This window comes from Rhea pennata, chromosome Z (genome assembly GCF_028389875.1).
Source record: "Rhea pennata isolate bPtePen1 chromosome Z, bPtePen1.pri, whole genome shotgun sequence".
NCBI classification, from domain to species: Eukaryota; Metazoa; Chordata; class Aves; order Rheiformes; family Rheidae; genus Rhea; species Rhea pennata.
Window position 1 is genome coordinate 15174419 of NC_084702.1, and position 18929 is coordinate 15193347.

Sequence of the window (18929 nt, forward strand, 5' to 3'; positions counted from 1 at the left end):
TGAGGGCTCTGTCGGGTGGCTTTTGAAATGGTCCCCGTGCATACAAAGGCCTTGTGTTTGCAGCTGAGGAGACCAAAGTCCTCCAATGGGCAGAATTAAGATAAGACTCGGGGCCGGCTGTGGTTGCTGACTTGAACTAGCTGATAGGGTGGTAAGGCTCTGTAGCTTTTGTTGTTTTTATTTTTACTTTGGAAGTTTCAGTCAGCTGGAATGCTGCAGGATAGGATTGCTATTTGCAGGTTAGGTGTGCACATGGAAATAAAGTGCTGTTCTTCCCCATGTCAGCTGGGCTGCCATAGGAATCTGGGATATGCCGGCAGGCCCTGTGTAGTAAAAAAGCATGGCTATTACCAGCCTTGACTGGATTTGGATTGGTACCCGGTTAATAAGAGCCTGTTTCTCATTACTAGGCATCTGGTCTTGTCCTTATTTTGTCAGAGTATGTATTAGCTGTTCCTCTGACTGTGAGTGGGGGGGGGGGGGAGGATTTTGAGAGGGATTCATATGAAGAACCTTGCTAGACCTTACTGTTATGTTTTTATATTTATTTAATATTGTAAATTTTAATTATATTTTTAGCTGGAGCCGGAAATGTCAATTTATCTCTTCTGGTCAAGAGTCTTGAGGAAAAGAGCACCAAGTCTCAGGCACGCTATAACAAATGTGCCGTGGCTACGCTTCTTCCAGACTATAACAAACTTGCACCTGACGTGCTCAGAACGCAAGCAGGGGAGCACGAGTCTCGGGCCTTCCACAGCACAGCCAGACAGATGAGTGGAGTTAAATCAAAACCAGTTAATGCAATGCATGACTGCCTATTACACCATCAGCAGAAGAGATAAATCGACATTTCCGGCTCATAACTGGATATAAGAATCAGTGCATTGGTAATCTTGTTAGTTCCCACTGACATTCATTCCTACTTAAATTACAACAGTTGACAGCCTGCCTTTTCACTAGTTTTAGTGTTTACTTAGCAAAACTCTCTTACAATTAATTTTTCAAAGCAAACAATTTTAATATTCAAATTTACCTGTCACAAATTGTCCCAGTCTGATTTGTATCTGAAAGTGGTAATGAGCTCTTCATTTATCTATCTGTAGTTAGAGTCAAATGATCAAATTTTTATTGACTGAAGATTTGTTAACAAGTTACATGAGCACTTGTTAGCCATGATTCGAATTGTAATTTTCAACATTGTCCCAAGACTATTCTAGCCAGAGAATTATTAGCTAACTGAAATATTTAATAAAATCTTATTTGGTGGAACTACTTCTATTTTCCAAGGCAGAAACTCCTTCTGCAAAACAGTATTTCACAGTAAAATATGACAGTGCAGTGAATTTAGAAAGACTAAAGGCCTGTCTTCAATTGAAAACTGAGCAAAATAACCAAGGTATATAAAACTTTTTCTAGTTTTCAAGCTGTACTGAGTTAAAGCGGTAAAACCTATCCTTTGTCCTAGATCTGTTTGGCTGGGAAGTTATGTTGACATGCTACTTATTTTGCAATAGCTGTTAAGGTCAATGACTCCAAGTAAACAAATCTTTTTGAGGCTTCTTCTGTAAGCTGTAAAATGTGTTTAAGAACTGTTGATATATTAATGCCATACATAAAGAGTGTTTACTCTGCTACTGATGCCTGTACTTCAGCAAGTTATACTGATGCATGAGAAATCCTTAAACAACAGCATTTTGAAAAATGCTAGACTGGTGTAAGTAAGTTTAGAGAAGGGCCCATCTTTCTGCCAGGCCCTCTGGGACCACATTCTGTCCTGCTTGCTCAACTGTATGGGAATAAGGGGCTTCTGCCTTATGAGAGATTGAAGCTAAAAAGAGCAGTGAGAAGCTTTTGAAAGCCTGTGGAACTTAACACTCTTGCTGATGTCTAGCTTAAAATACAAAGCTCCAGATCTACTTTCAGTAGGTTTTTTTTTGAGAGCCTGTTGGAGAAAAAATAGGTGGGGGAAGGCCTTTTATGTAAATTGTTGTCCAGTCAACCCCTGACATGTGATTTCTTTTGAGAATGTATACTAAGCTTAGTGGGAAGGCAAAGAGTAAAGGATATGGTTTCCTGATCAAGGGGAAATCTGGAGCTGTGCAAGTTTAAAGTGATAGCGGACGTGCGCCCGATATCCCCTACTGTAGTGATTGTCAAAGAGCGGTATTCTTAAGCTAGTGCAAATCTGCCACCTCCTCAAAGATTGCTCATCGTATTGCCTCAGAGGCATGATGCACCCTGGAGATTTAATCAAATACTTTGGGCATACTAGGATACTACGTTTTTTTTGTTTGTTTGTTTGTTTGTTTGTTTGTTTTAAAAAAAGGCCGGCCACTATTCCCATGTACTGCTCTCAGTTCATTCATCATTTTGGCAAAGTATTTATAAATTTAATTAACAGTATTTGAGTAGAGCTTTGCTGCAATCTGAGAAAGATTAATTTAATAGAAATCTCCTTCTCAAGTGTCCTAAAAGGCCACAGGGTATCTAGATATGAGAGCTGCTGCTAGGACAGCAAATCATGAAATATGAAGAATCTTACATAATTTTAAACTGATAGAAAGTATATATAGATAGATAGATAGATAATTGCTAGAAAATATTAGTATGTTAAGCTGTAGTGATGTTAATATTAGTTCTGAGATTGTCCAAACCAAAACCACTGAAGTTTTCTTTACTACTATCACTGTGTAAACATTTAACACCTACACAAGACTTTTCAGGTTCCTCCTAAACCATGAGAGTTTATGTTGAGATATACAGTTTACATAAACTTTGGAGAGAGAAAACTGTAAATTTGGTCTTGCATCCTCAGAAGACAACACAGCTTGTCTACTGAGAAATAGTTCAGTAGACAAGCTGTGTTTCAGTAGATTCTCCATCTACTGAAATGCTGTTTCACAGCTTCTGTGTTCCTATGCTTATTTTTTCCAGGTTCACTGAACCATCACTATTTCTGGTCAGAATGATATAGCTGAGGTTCTGGGCAAAATGAATGCAAGAACAAATTAGCTTTCTTTTGATTATGTGCAATTTCCTTTTTTGAAAATATGGAAATAAAGGAGGGAAGAAGTTTGACCTGTGCATAATGATTTCATCTTTTCGTGCATTTGCACTCTGAATGCACTTTGAAATGAAATTTTCATTTTTAGTAATATCTTAAACACTGAAAAGTCTGCCTCAAAGGCCAGGCAGGATGTTGGATTTGTGTAGGTAACTCTTTCTTAAAACGTTTTTTTGTACATTTTCTTTGAATAAAATCAAAGAAATGTGGATATTATTGTTTTGCAAGTATTTTGTCTTCTTGCAGCTTCCTGCTGTTTGAAAACTCCAAAGTTTATGCAATGGCTCTCTGCCATCAGTTCCCCCACTTCACCTCTGAATCTACAAAGCCTGAGGAAATTATTTTGTAGAATCACAGAATAGCTGGAATTGGAAGAGACCTCTGGAGATCATCTAGTCCAACCCCTCTGCTCAAGTAGGGTCACCTAGAGCATATTAGATAGGGTTGCATCCAGGCAGGTTTTGAGTATCTGCAGGGAAGGAGACTCCATAACCTCTCTGGGCAACCTGGTCCAGTGCTCTGTCACTCTCACAGCAAAGAAATTCCTCACATTCAGGCAGAGCTTCCTGTGTTTCAGTTTGTGCCCATTGCCTCTTGTCCTGTCACAAGGCGCTACTGAAAAGAATCCAGCCCCGTCCTCTTGACACCCACCCCCCCGCCTTAAGGTATTTGTAGACATTGATAAGATCCGCTCTCAGTCTTCTCCAGGCTGGAGGCCTGGACTGCAAGGTCATCTTAACTTCTTCTGTCAGGTATTTGTACATATTGATAATACCTCCTGAGCCTTCTGTTTTCCAGGCTTAAAAGTCCCAGCGCTTTTAGTCTTCCCACATATAAGAGATGCTTTGGTCCCTTAACTATCTTTGTGCCCCTTTTGCTGGACTCACTCCAGTGCATTCATGTCTGTCTTGTACTGCCAACGCATTTTTTAATTCAGCCCAGGCTGCATCGACCATCTTTGCCACAAAGACATATTTCTGGCTGATGGTCAACTTGATATCCACCAGGACCCCCAGATCTTTCTCTCCAAAACTAATTTTTCAGCTGCTTGGTCTCTAGCCTTTACTGGTACATGGGATTATTCCTCCTCAGGGACAGGACCCTGTACTTGCCTTTTTGAATTTCATGAGGTTTTTCTCTGCCCATTCCTCCAGTCTGGCAAGGTCCTTCTGAATGGTAGCACACTCTTCTAGGCTGTCAGGCACTCCTTCCAGTTCTATATCACCTGCAAACTTTCTGAAGGTGCACTCAATCCCATCATTAGGTCATTAATGAAGATCTTAAACAGCACTGGCCTGAATATTTATCCCTGGGGTACTCTGCTAATAGCTGCCTTCCAGCTAGACTTTGTGCTGCTAATCAAAATCCTCTGAGCCCAGCCGTTCAGCTAGTTTTCAGTCCACCTCACTGCACACTTACGTAGTCCATTCTTCATCAGTTTGTCTATGAGGCTATTATGAGAGCCAAGTAATGTCGAAAGTCCTAAAGCTTAGATCCACAGCATCCAATTCTCACCGCTACATTCACCAAACCAGTCATCTAGCTCTAGAAAGCTATCATGTAGGCTAGGCATGATTTCTTCTTCATAAATCCATGATAACTACTCCAGATCATCTTCTTGTCCTTCATATGCTTAGAAATTATTTCTAGAATTATTTGCTTCATCACCCTCCCAGGGATCGAGGTGAAACTGACCAGCCTGTAGTTCCCTGGATCATCTTCCTTGCTCTCTTGAAGTGACAAGTGATATTTGCTCTCTTGCAGTCATCCAGAACCTCTTCCAATCTCCACAACATTTCAAAGATAACTGAGAATGGCCTCTGAATGACATTGTCCAGTTCAAGAGGACTTTTGGCTTTCCTAACCTCATCCCATATGCTCAGACAGTGTCTCTGTGTTCCTCCTGGGTCGTCTTCTGTCTCTGCTAACTCCTCATGTGTGAGTCCTTTTTATGTTTGATTTTGGTCAGGAGCTCCTCACTCATCCCTGCAGGCCTCCTGCCACTTCTACTTGATTTTTTGCAGGTCAGGATGAATCATTCTCAAGTTTGGAGGAAGTGATGCTTGAAAATGAGCTAGCTTTCCTGGATCCCTCTTCTCCCTAGGCCTCTCTCCCAAGGGATTCTGAAGATGACTGAGGCCTTTGCAGTTCCTAGATTTGGAAAAGAGCCTCAGACCTGACACACTTGCATAAACATAAATTAGACCAGGAATTCAGCCTTTTTGTTCATGTATTTCGAGTATGTACACTTTCTTTAATGCCCTCCCTGACTCTCCTTTGAACTTCTTACTCCTCGTCTTCAGTGTGGAGGCCTAGTAGATCTCAATCTTCTCTGCATTTTAATATCCCTTTCTCCTGCCTTGCCCAGTCTTCTCATTCTCTTGCTCTCTGAACTTCTTTTTATTGTAGCTTACTCCACCCCTCCTTGTGATTTTAGTGCTTCTTCAACTATGTTCTCCCATTTTTCACAGGTACTTATTCTCCAAAGTCTATCTGCAAGCATGGTTGTTCTGTCTTACCCTCTAATGGGTATTTAGGAGTTTATCCTTTTAATATCCAGTTAACAATGAGCACAGTGTGTTGAATTTGTTATAAATAAGAAGTGTTTGTAGTAATTATTTTCAATTTTAATCTATCCTTTTTTTTTTTTTTTACTTTTTTTCTTTGCTTGTCTCCATTCATTTTTTGTTTCAAGATTTTCAGAACAAGAATAATAATCTCTGTAAGGTGAGAAGACATCATTTACCATACACAGACTGCCACATTAAGTGTGGTATCTACACTAGTAATTCCTTTCACTCTTAAAAAATATAATGTCCCTATAAACAAGTTGTTACATACTTCTTCTAAGGAGTACGATGCTATCCTCAGCTCCTGACAGAACTATCTGGCCATAGTAATTTCAATTATGGCAGAGCTATAGGCAAAGAAGCATGGCAAAGATTTGTGTGTTGATCCAAAAAGAGATGAGGATCACTGGTAAGAGCATCTGCTAGGAACAGTTGAATATATGTGATATTTCTCACATTTAAAGTTTTTCCCGTGCTGTTTATGTTAATGCTTCATGGACAATGATATCTGGGATATGGAAGGAAGCAATATGTATATATCACCTAGAGTTTTGCAGGTTTTAAAATTTCTAAGTCTTTCTCTTGTTTTCTTTGGCTAAGTATGTTTTAGAAATAATTCATTCCAGTGTTCCAGAAACCAACTGTTCAAGGAATAAGAAACTAGATTCCTTTAGGAGCTAAATCTGTTTGCAGGTATATCCATGGAATTTTACATGCTGAAAAGGATGTATGTCAAAATGTATTTCTGTTTTTTATGACAAAAAACCCACATCATTAAAGAAATGCAGAAAACAGCCATCTGGAAGGAAAGGAAAGGTCATCATGTCTTACAACATTTTGCTCTGATTAGTAATATTTTAAGTTTAATTTTTTTCATGAATTTTTCACTCTAACCATAATTTATTTGTAGATCATGATTGGGCCCTGACATCACCTCATAATGGTTTAATGTCCTGTTTGGACAATTCACTTTTATAAGAAGAAGAAACAAACAAAACTACAAATTGATTAGATAAATAATCTTGTGTAATTCATCCAAAACCAGAGATTCTCCATAGGAGAATTTCTGAGAGTTTCAATCAGCACAATCATTCTTGCAAACAAAAACCTCTCATAAATAGATATTTTGCTGAGAGCAAGTTAAAAAGGACGCTATCAATACAAACATAGATTCAAGATTCTGTAGATTCTCTTCCCAAATATTGGACCCAAACACATCTTTCCCCACTTCTGTTTCTTATCACCTTTTTTACTGGAACAGTTACTGTGAAACTGTTCCGTTCTTGTTAACCAATGCAACTGCAGTCAAAAGCACAATTTCAGAATCTTAGTGGGTTTCATTTAGGTAAAGGGAAAGTTGTTCAGGAAGTTAGGAACCAAAGGCCTTCAGCAAGACCAGGGAGTGTGGAGGGGAGACAGTTAGGGAGCAGCATCCCAGAGCCTGGGAGCAACAGAACAGCAATTGGGCTAGAGGACCAAGAACAGGAATACTTACTTAAGCAGAGAGCTTTTCAAAAAGAGTGAAATAAAGAAAAAGGTGATAGTGGGAACGGAGAGTCAGTCCACTGGAGAAATGACCTAAACAGTGTTGTTTTATGACAGAATAGGACGCTACATTTAAAATCCATATTTGATACTTCCGCCAGCAAACATCTGACCTTCCAAGAACACAGATATATACAGATATATTTCTGGCTATATCTATAGGTGCTCACATAGAAATTACTCCTTAAGAAAACAGGTACACTGCCAGGCCTCAACACCTAAAACCATGGTGCAGAGAGGGCAGCTAGGGTGGAGGGTGTTTTCTGTGTTAAGTGAAAGCAGATTCAAGAGCAGTGCAAATGCCCCTGTGTCCTTCTCACTAATAGAGCCTTGGGAGCCTGGAACCAAAACTGCTTTAGCCAAATAGAAAAGAAAAGTCATAAAGATGTTTTGGTCCTTATTTTTCAAAACACACGAGTATTAGGGGAATGGAGGAAATATATGATTTTAGACGGATGTCTAGCTTAGAAACCAGGTTCAGCTCTGCCTTGAAGCAGAGTACTTGGCAGTTTCTGAACTCCATAATTAACACATTGACTATAAGATGTCCTTTGTGATTGAATACAGTCATCAAGACATTTCACAAGATGTCCTACTTATGTCTCAAGGACTAGAATTACAGCATACTCCACTTGCTCTGTCAAAGGCATCAGTAGGAATGTCTCTTTCCACAGTATCTGTGAAGTCTTCCCTGACTGCTGCACAGTTGGTAAGCATCTGGGAATGACTCTGTGCTCCTGCCTGGAGTGCTGAGACCTATTTGCAGATAACTGTGAATATTTGCTTGCAATATCCCAAAATTTGAATGGAGATGTGGACTGAAGAGGGAAAGAAAGGTTACATACAAGTAACCAGAACTCTCTGAGACCTGTATTCCACCTGTATGTACAATTCCCGTCCTCCCTTTGCAATTCAAAAATTGAAGAAAAGCTTTTGTTTTACTTTTCCTAATTACTTGGCTAGATTTTGTACATGCAGATGCCCATCTCAAAATATCTTCAGTTGTCTCCCTACATTGCTAGGCTATCTTAAGTTTTTAAAAAGTCCAATAAGTGGCTTTAAGCATTGCACAGATCAAAAAATCCAAATACAAAATGCACAAGCAGTTACAAGGAGCTTTCTTCTAAAGTGTATTTTTAGGTGTCTACTACACAAGATGTTTGCACCTAAACAACAGATTCCTCACAGTATAGTGATACTAGGTTTCAGTTTCTGCTCGTGTTATTCTAGATAAACTTATTCATGTGCTCTTTTCTATTAATGCAAAATTTCTACAGTAATATTCTTAAACCTTTGCTTTTTGCATTAATTGAAATATGAAGATAATTTACAGTGTAGCCTGGAGATAAAAATACACCGCTAATAGTAGTAGAGCAAAATTCTTTTGCAGGATTATATCTCATTAACTGTATGAAATACAGGCTCACATCCCACAAAAAAAAAGTATCTCTGTGTCTGCTGCTAAATGTTGCAAGTAGCAGGCCACTGTACATAAGAAGATCCACTGCCCCAAAATATGTGTGTATGGTTTAAAAGGACATTCCAGACCACTCCTAACTGGTCAATGTTGCTGTGACCTCTGTAGCCCTCCACGCTGGGAGATGCACAACACTCCATGAACCAAGGCTAGCTGAAGTAAAGCAGGAAGTTTCAGATCAGCTCCTCACACATTCTCACCTTGTTCACCCAGATCAGATAGATGATCTATGACAAGCTTTGTCCATTTTCACAGTATTTTTGGCCCATGGCTTTGCACAAAGGTGAGCATCCAGTTGGAGCCAATGATGACATGCAACTGATGTGGTGATTTGATGTCCTAGTTGCTAAGTTTCCTGTGATGTCTTTCTTCTGGTATTGGTGGTGTATTTCTGGTGTGGTTATTTAATTACCACTTTCACAGTCCAGCTACTATTAAGTGGCTCAGAATACTATTGTACGTTGAGTCTAGACTAGTTTTAAACCAATGTTTTGAGTTTCTATCTCTAGATAATTGACTCTATCTGAATTCCCGTTTCTAAAAATATTTAACATTTTCTTAGCATTTGTTGCTGGCAAATGAAAGAACAAATTTGATCACCCTTAATTCTGTTGTTGCAACTTGATTCACATGAGCTGCACCTGAAGAAACTGGGGAAAGTTGATGGAGAAATGAAGGTTATATATGTATATAAGTTTTATTTACCATTTAAGCCCACTGCCATACCCTCCTGCTAAACCCTCATAGTTTAATGCCCTTTTAAATTTCTTTGCAACAGAATAATCCTATAATTAAGCAGAAAGTAGTGAGAGGAAAGGCTGAGCTTTTATCCATAACAAAAGAGACAGCTCTGCGCAAAATATGTAAACGAAGACCTTTTAAAATCATCACTTTATAAAATTCCACATATATTTTCCCAGGAAGGGAAGTGAACACAGCGGGTTGTTGTTGTGTCAACTTTGGTGATATTAATCACTGTGAGACAACCAGTGGAATCCATCAGAATTTTACCCTTTCAGGAGTGTGATCTGTTCCACATATTGAAAAAGTGGAAAAAAAGGTGAGTGAGAAATGTCTCTCATTTTCTCTCAAGTTTGAGAACTTAGCCTGTAGTATGAAAGTGAAAACTATAGGGCTGGTACCTGATTATGTCCTTATGCTGGTCCATGTCTACCAAAAAGCCCAATAGTAGGCAAAACTGCTCTGGAATGAATCTTGAGGGAGAGCAGAGGAACAAGGGAAGTGTTGCACAGTATCTAGGAGACACAGCTGCTGTGCCCTTAGCCTAAGGAAAAGAACTTCAATCATTCACCAGTAAATCTTAACAGAGTTGATTACCTGAAATATGAGGGGCAGGTTCATTAATCACACTGCTACTCATCATGAGTCATTACTGCTCTGTGTCATGTATTCCAACCCTGTGGAGTCAGTGTAAGATGTGAGGGTTAATTCTGATACGTAGGAAGCAGGTGTATACAAATTGCTGTATCCTCCAAAAGGGACTATTACAAAATCGTATCTTCTCATTCATTTCTTCATGACTTGCACTGATATTTACTACAGCTAAAGGTTCTTTTCAGACATGTAGTAAGAGTGTGTGAAGTATAGAGACTGAAATGCTACGTTTTGTTTCTTGTTTCATACCTTTAAGGACTTGAACTTGTAGAGAAATTAAGCATTTTGTCTTCAGCTGAATCTGTTGCAATTGAATCAAAAAAAAAAAAAGTGTGCTCTGTCCTGGAAAATGCTCTTTCTTTCTTTTTCCATCTCAGTCACAAGGAAACATTGATCAGGCAAAAGATATTACTTACTGTTTTGTATAAGTATTTAAAACATTAGATGTGGCCGAATGGATAGTGTTACTTGGTGATCTTAAGCCATTAGTTTTCTTATACATGTGTTTGTATGTTCAGTACAGCTTTACCTTGCTTTCCAGTGGGGTGTGACATATACTAGTTTCTCAATGCCACGAGAGAGCTGGAGGCTTACATGAGAGGTTTAGAGATGATAGGTGCAGGTGTGGCTTCACAAGAAACTGCAGAATATTTCCAACACGAACTTATTCACCAGTGAATGTTTTCATAGTTATCTACTCATGAGAGTGGAGCTGGTAAACAAACTGTCGTTGAGCAACAAAGCCATGAATGGAATGAAGTAATCCATTTTCCCAAAAGGCAGAAGGAAATGTTCAGAGTTCTCTGGCTGGTTCAGTGTTCTAACCACAACTTATTCATTGGTTCAAGGGCCATGTGGCCAAAGAAGTTGGCTAGTACTGACCATAGTGCTTCTCACCATCCCTAGGAGAGCGTGCTCACTGGGGAGCAGGCATACCACACAAGATATGTTAGCAGCTGTTACTCTAAGTATCGAATAAAGGGTGATTCCAGGATGAACCAATGCTCCATCAGTTGTCCAGGAATATTGAACCTTGGCTGCAACGGAGCTAAGTTCAGCTATACTAGCCTAGAACCAGTCCCAGTATTCCAAAAAGCTGATATTAGTAAAAGTCCATGCTGCCTGTCCAAAGTATCCTCGAAATTTTCTGAAATTTTAAAGAAACCTCAGTGTACCTTCTTGTGGAAAAAAACAAAAACATAATAAAATTGTATTCTGCTCTCATGAATCCTGTTGTAATGTCTGGATTGTAGGATGCTTGACATTGTATTATTCTGGATTCATTTATATCAGTAATCCTTTCCCACGTTACCTATACATTTCTAATTGAATGAGGACCTAATTGTCCAAGAGATCAATGAACACCAATAACATTCCTTATATATACCATTGCTAACTTTTAACAACATTTCGGAAGAACTAGGAAAATCATTCCCAAGTCTATTAAATAAATGCAATTTTATATGTGCTTGTGATCTAATCATGTTAGATTTCTTGTAGCTACTGACATGTGAAATCTTCTACGTTCTTTATTATAACTTCTTTTCACTTCTGCTCAAACTGTGTTACACACTTGGTGGTACTAAGAAGAGACCAGACTGTTCTTCAAGAAGTGTTTAGTCAGATTTATCCATGATACTACAAAGCAATAAAAAAAGGAGAGATAAGGATGTGGAATTAAGGTTATAACCAATTTTTATATTTTTTTATTACAGCAGAGTGTAGAGACTCCATCAGAAACCCATTCCCTAGTGTCTCTACAGCAGTGTAACAATGTCATTAGTATTGATCTGGACATTTGTTTCTAGATCACATTTTAAGGCATGTGTTTAAGCTCAGCAGTTCAATAGATTTTGTTCTGATAATTCTGTAGTAATTCAAATTAAGATTACAAGTTAAATACTGACAGTATACTTAGAAATGCAAAGCAGATTATGAAAAGCAGTCTGTGATTGGAGGTTCTTATGTGAAATTAACATAGAATGCCTTTTTTAACACACCATTAATCTTAAACCATGCCCTTCTTAAGAAAGCAACCTCTGTGTTCATTTGCATTGAGTACATTTCTAGCTTCTTCAATTTTGTTCCAACTGAAAAACAAATATACTTTCATTAGATGCATGCCACTGCACTAATTGCACTGTTGTCCAGTGAAATGTTTCTCAGCAGCTTCACAGAAGTTTGTAATCAGCAAAATAAGTTTTAAGGCATAGGGAATATTAAGTGTTTGTTACAATAGACTTAGGCTGGCTTACTGGTCCTGAAGCATATATAAATGTTTCATAAAATCTTTTCATTAAAAGAGAATCTCTTCCTCATACCTTCTAAGAAAGTCACTGACATTGCCAGGTTCCCACTTTCAGGCTTCAGTGAGCAGAACCTTGTTTTTAAGTAACAAATATGAGGAGTAATTTCTTTTCCTAGTGTGTTGAGGTCTGCTTCACAGCCTAATATATAAATACTGGGGTTATTTTCTGATGTACTTAGGCTAGCTTAAGCATTTTCCCTCTTTACTACCAAGGCTTTCAGCCCTTTTCTTTGTCTTTTTAATTCACTTACTTTTCTGAACCGGAATCCATCTAACAGCTAGTTTTCCCATTTGCTTGAAGCAAGTTCTGTCAAATGTACAGCGATTCAGAGTAAAAAGAGTGGGATGTATTTCTGGCATTATGTATCATCTTTGGAACCCCAAAAGAATACAACAGTTAGAAAAGCCCTCCCATCCCAGAATTGTGCTTATATTCAGTGCTGAAGGGTCACCAGCAGAACATACCTGAATACCAAACTAATTTGAGAAAAGATGCTGATGTCACATATTGCTAATATCACACAGCATACTCTGAATCTGCCTTCTCTCTCCTCAGGTCACTCCCATCCTGCAGCTGATGCAGCTCTGGTGCTGGGGAACTGTTCACAAGTGAGCCTGAAATAAGAAAGGGGGAGATGCCTTCCTTAAAACCTGGGATTGAAGACTGCAAAAGACATCAGAAATAGAGACTTGGTGTAGTTCGTTTGGTCTGTTTTGTGCAGACACTTGAGCAGTGAGATCTGTACTAGGAGCACAGTTTTCAAGAGCTAGTTTGACCGTGTGAGTACTGAGGACCTCTGTGACCTAACACTACTCAGCAACCCTGCTGCCTAAGCATCTGTCTTGTTGCCTGTACTCACTTTTAGGAACTTATATGTTCATTTACTAGCACAACACATCGACTCCCGCATCCTTGTTGCTGCTTTTAGCTTGATACTGAAATTTCCAGCAGTCCAGTTGCTTTGTGTAGTATTTCTGTTCAGTGATCAAGAGCACACACTGGCTAAACTTTATTATACAACACAGTCATTTTTCACTTCAGTCCAAGTTAAAGTCTCTTTACTTCCCATTTTAAATGCCTTTGCAGAGCTATGATTTTTAAAGAGAGCTTCCCAAGGCACTCCTGCCTTACTGATACAAATTACAATAAAATGAAGTATATCTAAAGTCATGTTTAGAATACAGGGTTTGAGATTGTCTGCTTTAGAGGTGGGCCAGACATGGAGAAGATTGCTCTGTAATCTCTGTGAAGTCTGCAGGTATTTAGTTCTGGAGGCCTGGCTGAAGTCTTGAAGTCCCTGGGATGTTCCTACATGCTACAAAACTACTAATAGCCTCCCCAGTACATATAGCTTGTCACCACTTCTTCACCGTACCTAACCTCTGATTGCTGCCTGCCAAGGTTTCTAAGGAGACCCACAGCTCAGAGAGATGCTTTCTGAAGCACCACCTGTACCTAAGTGCCTGCAGGTTTCCTGACTAGATACTCAGGTTTTTTGAGCACATTTTTGTCAATCTTGCTGATTATCTGCTGTAAAGGATTCAAAATCTCATCTCACGTAGCTAAGATCAAAGGACGAATCCATTACCAAAAAAGATGATGAAACAGAAGCATGGTAAAGCACAAATACAAAAAGTAGAGCTCAGAATTAAAAACTAAAAGTAGAGACAAAAAGCTTTCTGGTTACGGAGCCAGCGTGAGTAGGCAATAAGAAAAGTGAAGCTAGTGAAGGAGGTGTGAGCCATCATAAACCTTGAGAGCCACCACAATATGTTGTAAGAATGTCTTTCAGAAAAATATGTGGCGAGATCGTTTGGAAATATGATCATTTGCTTTCTGGGTTTGGGGCACGTTGTCATTTTACAAAGCCTTTGTGTGTGTTTGTGTGTGCTGTGCTTGTGATAAGTTTTGCAAGTGCAGCTTGCCAAACACAGCAAATCATGGTTGGTGTTCTGCGAGGTAGATTTCTTACTGAAGTGAGAAATGAGTGGCCCTGCCAGCACAATATGCAGGAATGCTTGCCCCTCCGAATTATGTATTTCTGCTAATGCGTAACAAAGCACTGCACTGGGAGTCATTACTGGCAAAAGTGGTTTACTGAGTATATCTGCAGCACGCACTTGTGTATCTATAATGGCTGCGATTACGATGCATTCAGTGCCAACTATGCTGTCAGCAGTGCAAAAGATAGAAAACAAACCTCTCTTCTTTCCCAAGGCCTAGTATATTTTTTCTACCTTCTCCCCCAAGTCATATTAATTTGCTCTTCATTTTCCTGCTGTGTTTTTAAGTACACTAGATCTAGAAAAACCTCATTTTTGCCCTGTGTACACAGTTTAAATGCTGTACTGATTTGCAGCTAGTTCAAAATGGAGTAGTATTTGTTTCCAGTTGTCGTATCTGGGCAGAACTTTGGTATTGTTACAAAGAACTTACTTTCTGTCACCTCATAGGAACAATTCACCATTATCAACGTTTATGACATGCAGTCTGTGTGTCTTTAGAGACACACTTCAAAAAGTTTTCAATAAAGCTTTCCAAATTCATGCCCGGACTTTGCTTTTTCATTGTGTGCTAAGCCCTCCTAGATGGTAGGTGACATACTAGTACCAACATTCTATTGCCTTCCTTTTATATAGATATATAGAAAATTTTGGGGAGATCTTTTTAGAAGTAAGAAGATTGTATTATACAACATATTTTACAATCGTAGCTCTTAGGAAAAAAAGCTGATTTGTGGTATTGTCAGAGAACATGAATTCAACTAGCTGAAATGTGGTTATTCTTCAGCAACCCCTGATCATATTGATCTCAAGTCTGTGGCCAGGAAGACCACAAATTCTAATTCTAAGCAGAGTAATTTCCTGGGCTACAACAGAGGGGAGAAGGAGCAGAAGAAATGCTATTTGCAAGCATTTTCTGACATAAGCAAAACACTGACAAAAAATGCCCTGACCTGAATTTTGAGTTCTGTCTACTATCCTACATCCATTTGGTATTATTGGAGCACCAGGCTGCAGGTTTTGGGCGGAGGCCTAGTATTCCTGGAGCTTGAGTACTAGATGTAAATTTTAAGAAGTGATAACTTTTTTGTATGGATAAAAAAACCCTCAACCTGAGAACAATTTGTGTTACCACGTGGATATATTAAGTAAGTAAGTACCTTATACTGATACCATCTGTACCAACAGTTGAGCATTGTCAATGCTATAAAAATTTACATTGCAGTGTATGGAGCAGAGGATTTTACTTTGAGAAGGTAGTTTCTTGTATTGAATCTCTACATTTTATGTTAATTTTATCTTGCCTAGCTAGATAGGCAAGCTAGATATCTGTGCTGTTTTACTCTTCCTGTTGTACTTTGATGTGTCCAGGAGAGTTTTAATTGTGAAAATAAAATCTTCTGTCCGTGTCTTGCTTGTATAAGGATGTGAGAACATGCAGAAGCTTGCTTCATTAATCACACAGGTGAAGCAATCATGTCTTATTTCCTGGTAGCATGTGTGTTACCATCTTTGGAGCCCTGCAGTTTATAAATACTGCTACAGCTTGTTAACAGAAGTACGTTGACCACAGTATCTCATAACCACTCTACATGAAAGAGTTCCCAAGTGTCCAAGGAGGCCTGGGAAGAATACTGTCCAAACCCCTGTTAAGCAATAGTGAACAGATGAGCTACCTTCTTTTCACCCTGTATAACAATTCATGCTCTTGTGTACATCTTCCATAGTCATCCTAACTGTTCCTGACTGGTCAGCAGAGTAACACTGCTGTAGTGCTGGCATCTAAACCCAAAACTCTGCTAGGAGTATCTTAGCATCATTTTCATATGCCTGGCTTATTTTGTTCTGACTTAATTACTGTTTTGGGCTAGGAATCTGTTGGAAGAACACATTGGGAAGGAAGTTTTGACTGACATCTTTTCCTCCCTCTGCTCCTTTCTTTGAGAATGTTAACATTAAATTGTTACCTCCCTTTTGTGAATGTTTGAAAAGTATTTTTCTTCAGCCTACAAGCTGATTGATTACAAATATATAATTCTCACGACACTTCAGTGAAGAAAGTATGTATAATTATTCCCATTTTACTGAATTGAGATACAAAGCTAAATGGGCTGCTTAAGGTAATATGACAATTAAGGTCTTACTTTTATTTAAATTTTTTGAATAATCTAAAAAGTCCTGTTAGGAGAAAGGAATCTCAACATCATGAACGTGATTTATAGAGCTGTAAATGAGATCTCTGATGTCAGTCTAAATTACTTTTTTTCATGTCAGCAGATCTGGTCAGTGCTTGGTTAAATTTTATTTAATGGTCCAGCTGTATCTCTCCAGAGCCAGCACCATCATCCTTCTCAATGAGCACATTTTCAAATTAGCACAATTGATGCTAATTTGAAAACAAGTTTATTATATTAGTGCACAATCTTTTGTCATGATTTTCAACGTAGATCTGTCAGGTATCATTCAATTAAACTTTGTAATAGGAAGGCTTCTGTTCTCCTATTTTCTTTCACCTATTGCTTATAGTCCCTTGCTTGGCAAAAGAAAGCTAACATCCTAAGCCACATCCAACAAAGCCCTATGTCGATCTGGGTACAATGGTTGCTACATATGCTACCAAAAGTATCAAACTACTTTTGCCAAATATATTTTTTTCTGACATTCTTTGAGATTCTGCTTATATAAGAGGTACTAGGTTGTCCAGGAACATTGTGAAAACAAACTCGCCAGTATTTACAAAGGTTCCCAATTTTTGTTTTATAATTAGTGCTTTGTAAACTTCCACAATGCAACTGTGTGATCGTAATAGATGTACTGTAAAAACTAGCAGGTTATCTTAGAGATCAAGTATTTTACGTTTTTTAATAGAAGAATTCAGTTCATGAAGCTGTTTGTTCATTTATGTATTTATCTTTATTAATGAGATACATTTCAAGTTACATCTGTTCTTACCTATTGTCAAGTCATTGCATACTGTTTTTTTCCTCTGGGTAAAAATGTACTCCCACACTAGCATGGGTCATAAAGGAGCAGGGGCTAGTATAGTAGTATAGTACAGAGAGGTCTCCTCTCTTGCATTCATAGTCCGAGAAATGATAATGCATTATAAGGGAAGATCTGAGCTGTAGTCTGGTGTAGTTTCTCCATGTTCAGGTCAAAGTTAAGGGTGAATTTCAGCCTCTTAGCTTCACCTGCTGTGTCTGTATTGCATATACTTTATCCACTAAAATAAATTTTACCCTTAATATGGCAATTTGGTGAGGTGTGTATTTTGAGCTGGATTTTGTCCTGTATGGACTAATATGACTGATGTGCTAAAAACACATAACTCTTGCAATATAGATTTTCACAGCAAAAGATTCCAGCCAGTCTTCCATCCTGTCTCCTATTAAAGCTTCCTTTGTTCTGTCCTTAGGCAACAAGAGCAACTTGCAGCTGCTATTTTAAACTGGCTTAGTTGAACTTTCTGGATCTTTCCTGTCTTCTCAGTTACCAGCAGTGGAGTTAGACATTCTCACAGAAACTTTGGGGAAAACAATGGAAACCCTTATAGAACTGTCTCAGCCCCAGCTTTAAGGGGAGCTCCATTATTGTAATGTGGTTGTGCAAGGATTAATACTTCAAGTGTTCATGCAATAGTGTTAGAGAACAAGCAAATGACAACCAACTGACCTTTGCAGTAAGCTTCATACACTGATCTACACATTTTTGTCTAGCCTGATAGATCTACTTAAGGCAGGCTGTTTTCCTTCCTTATCCTCTGTGTCCTTGTAATTCTGAGAACTAGCATGTTTTACACATTTCCATAGCAACATCCATTAATAAGGTGGAGCTGTTCAGCTCAGTCTTCATTGCTGCTAATTTCAACCAAAAAGCTTCTTTTGAAGCTAACAGTTAAGAGGAAGTATCTGATCTCTAGTTTGTATTTCTGTGTCCCTTATGTGATAAGCACTATGAATACTAGGCAAGGAGACCATTTCCTTCCAGCCATTACATTAGTTAACTATGTCAGAACATCAGAAAAAACCTGAAGTGTATGCAATTATGTTTTTCAGTATATATAATCTCAGCAACAGTAACCTTACTTTCCTTGTTAAATGTAGTTCTGATGGCTCAGGCAGGGTCTAGGTCAGCTATAAGTCCTCAACTGGCAAACACAGACTCACAGTAAATTTAAGCTTAGTATCCTTCAGTTCTGTCTCCTTCCCTGAATAATAGTTTACCTGTTTTACTGTCCCTCACAACAGTTGGATCATGGCCAAATGGGTCATGTTTAAATGTCTGATTTGTCAATTTCTCAACTGATATCTAGTTTCCCTTTCACACTAAGAACATTGAAAGCTGGGGACTTAACCTCCTGACAGGCAAGCATCTGAAGCCTGTGGATACAGGACTGGTGATACCTTGGTCACACGCAGGCAGGCTTATCTGACAGACTGCTGCACAGTTCAAGTGCCATCATGGTCACAGTCACATCAGTGGACACTGCAGTGCATGGCATCCTTAGTCCTGACCACTTCAACAAGCTTTGTATTTTGCAGAGTTTTATCTACAAATTTAATCTAG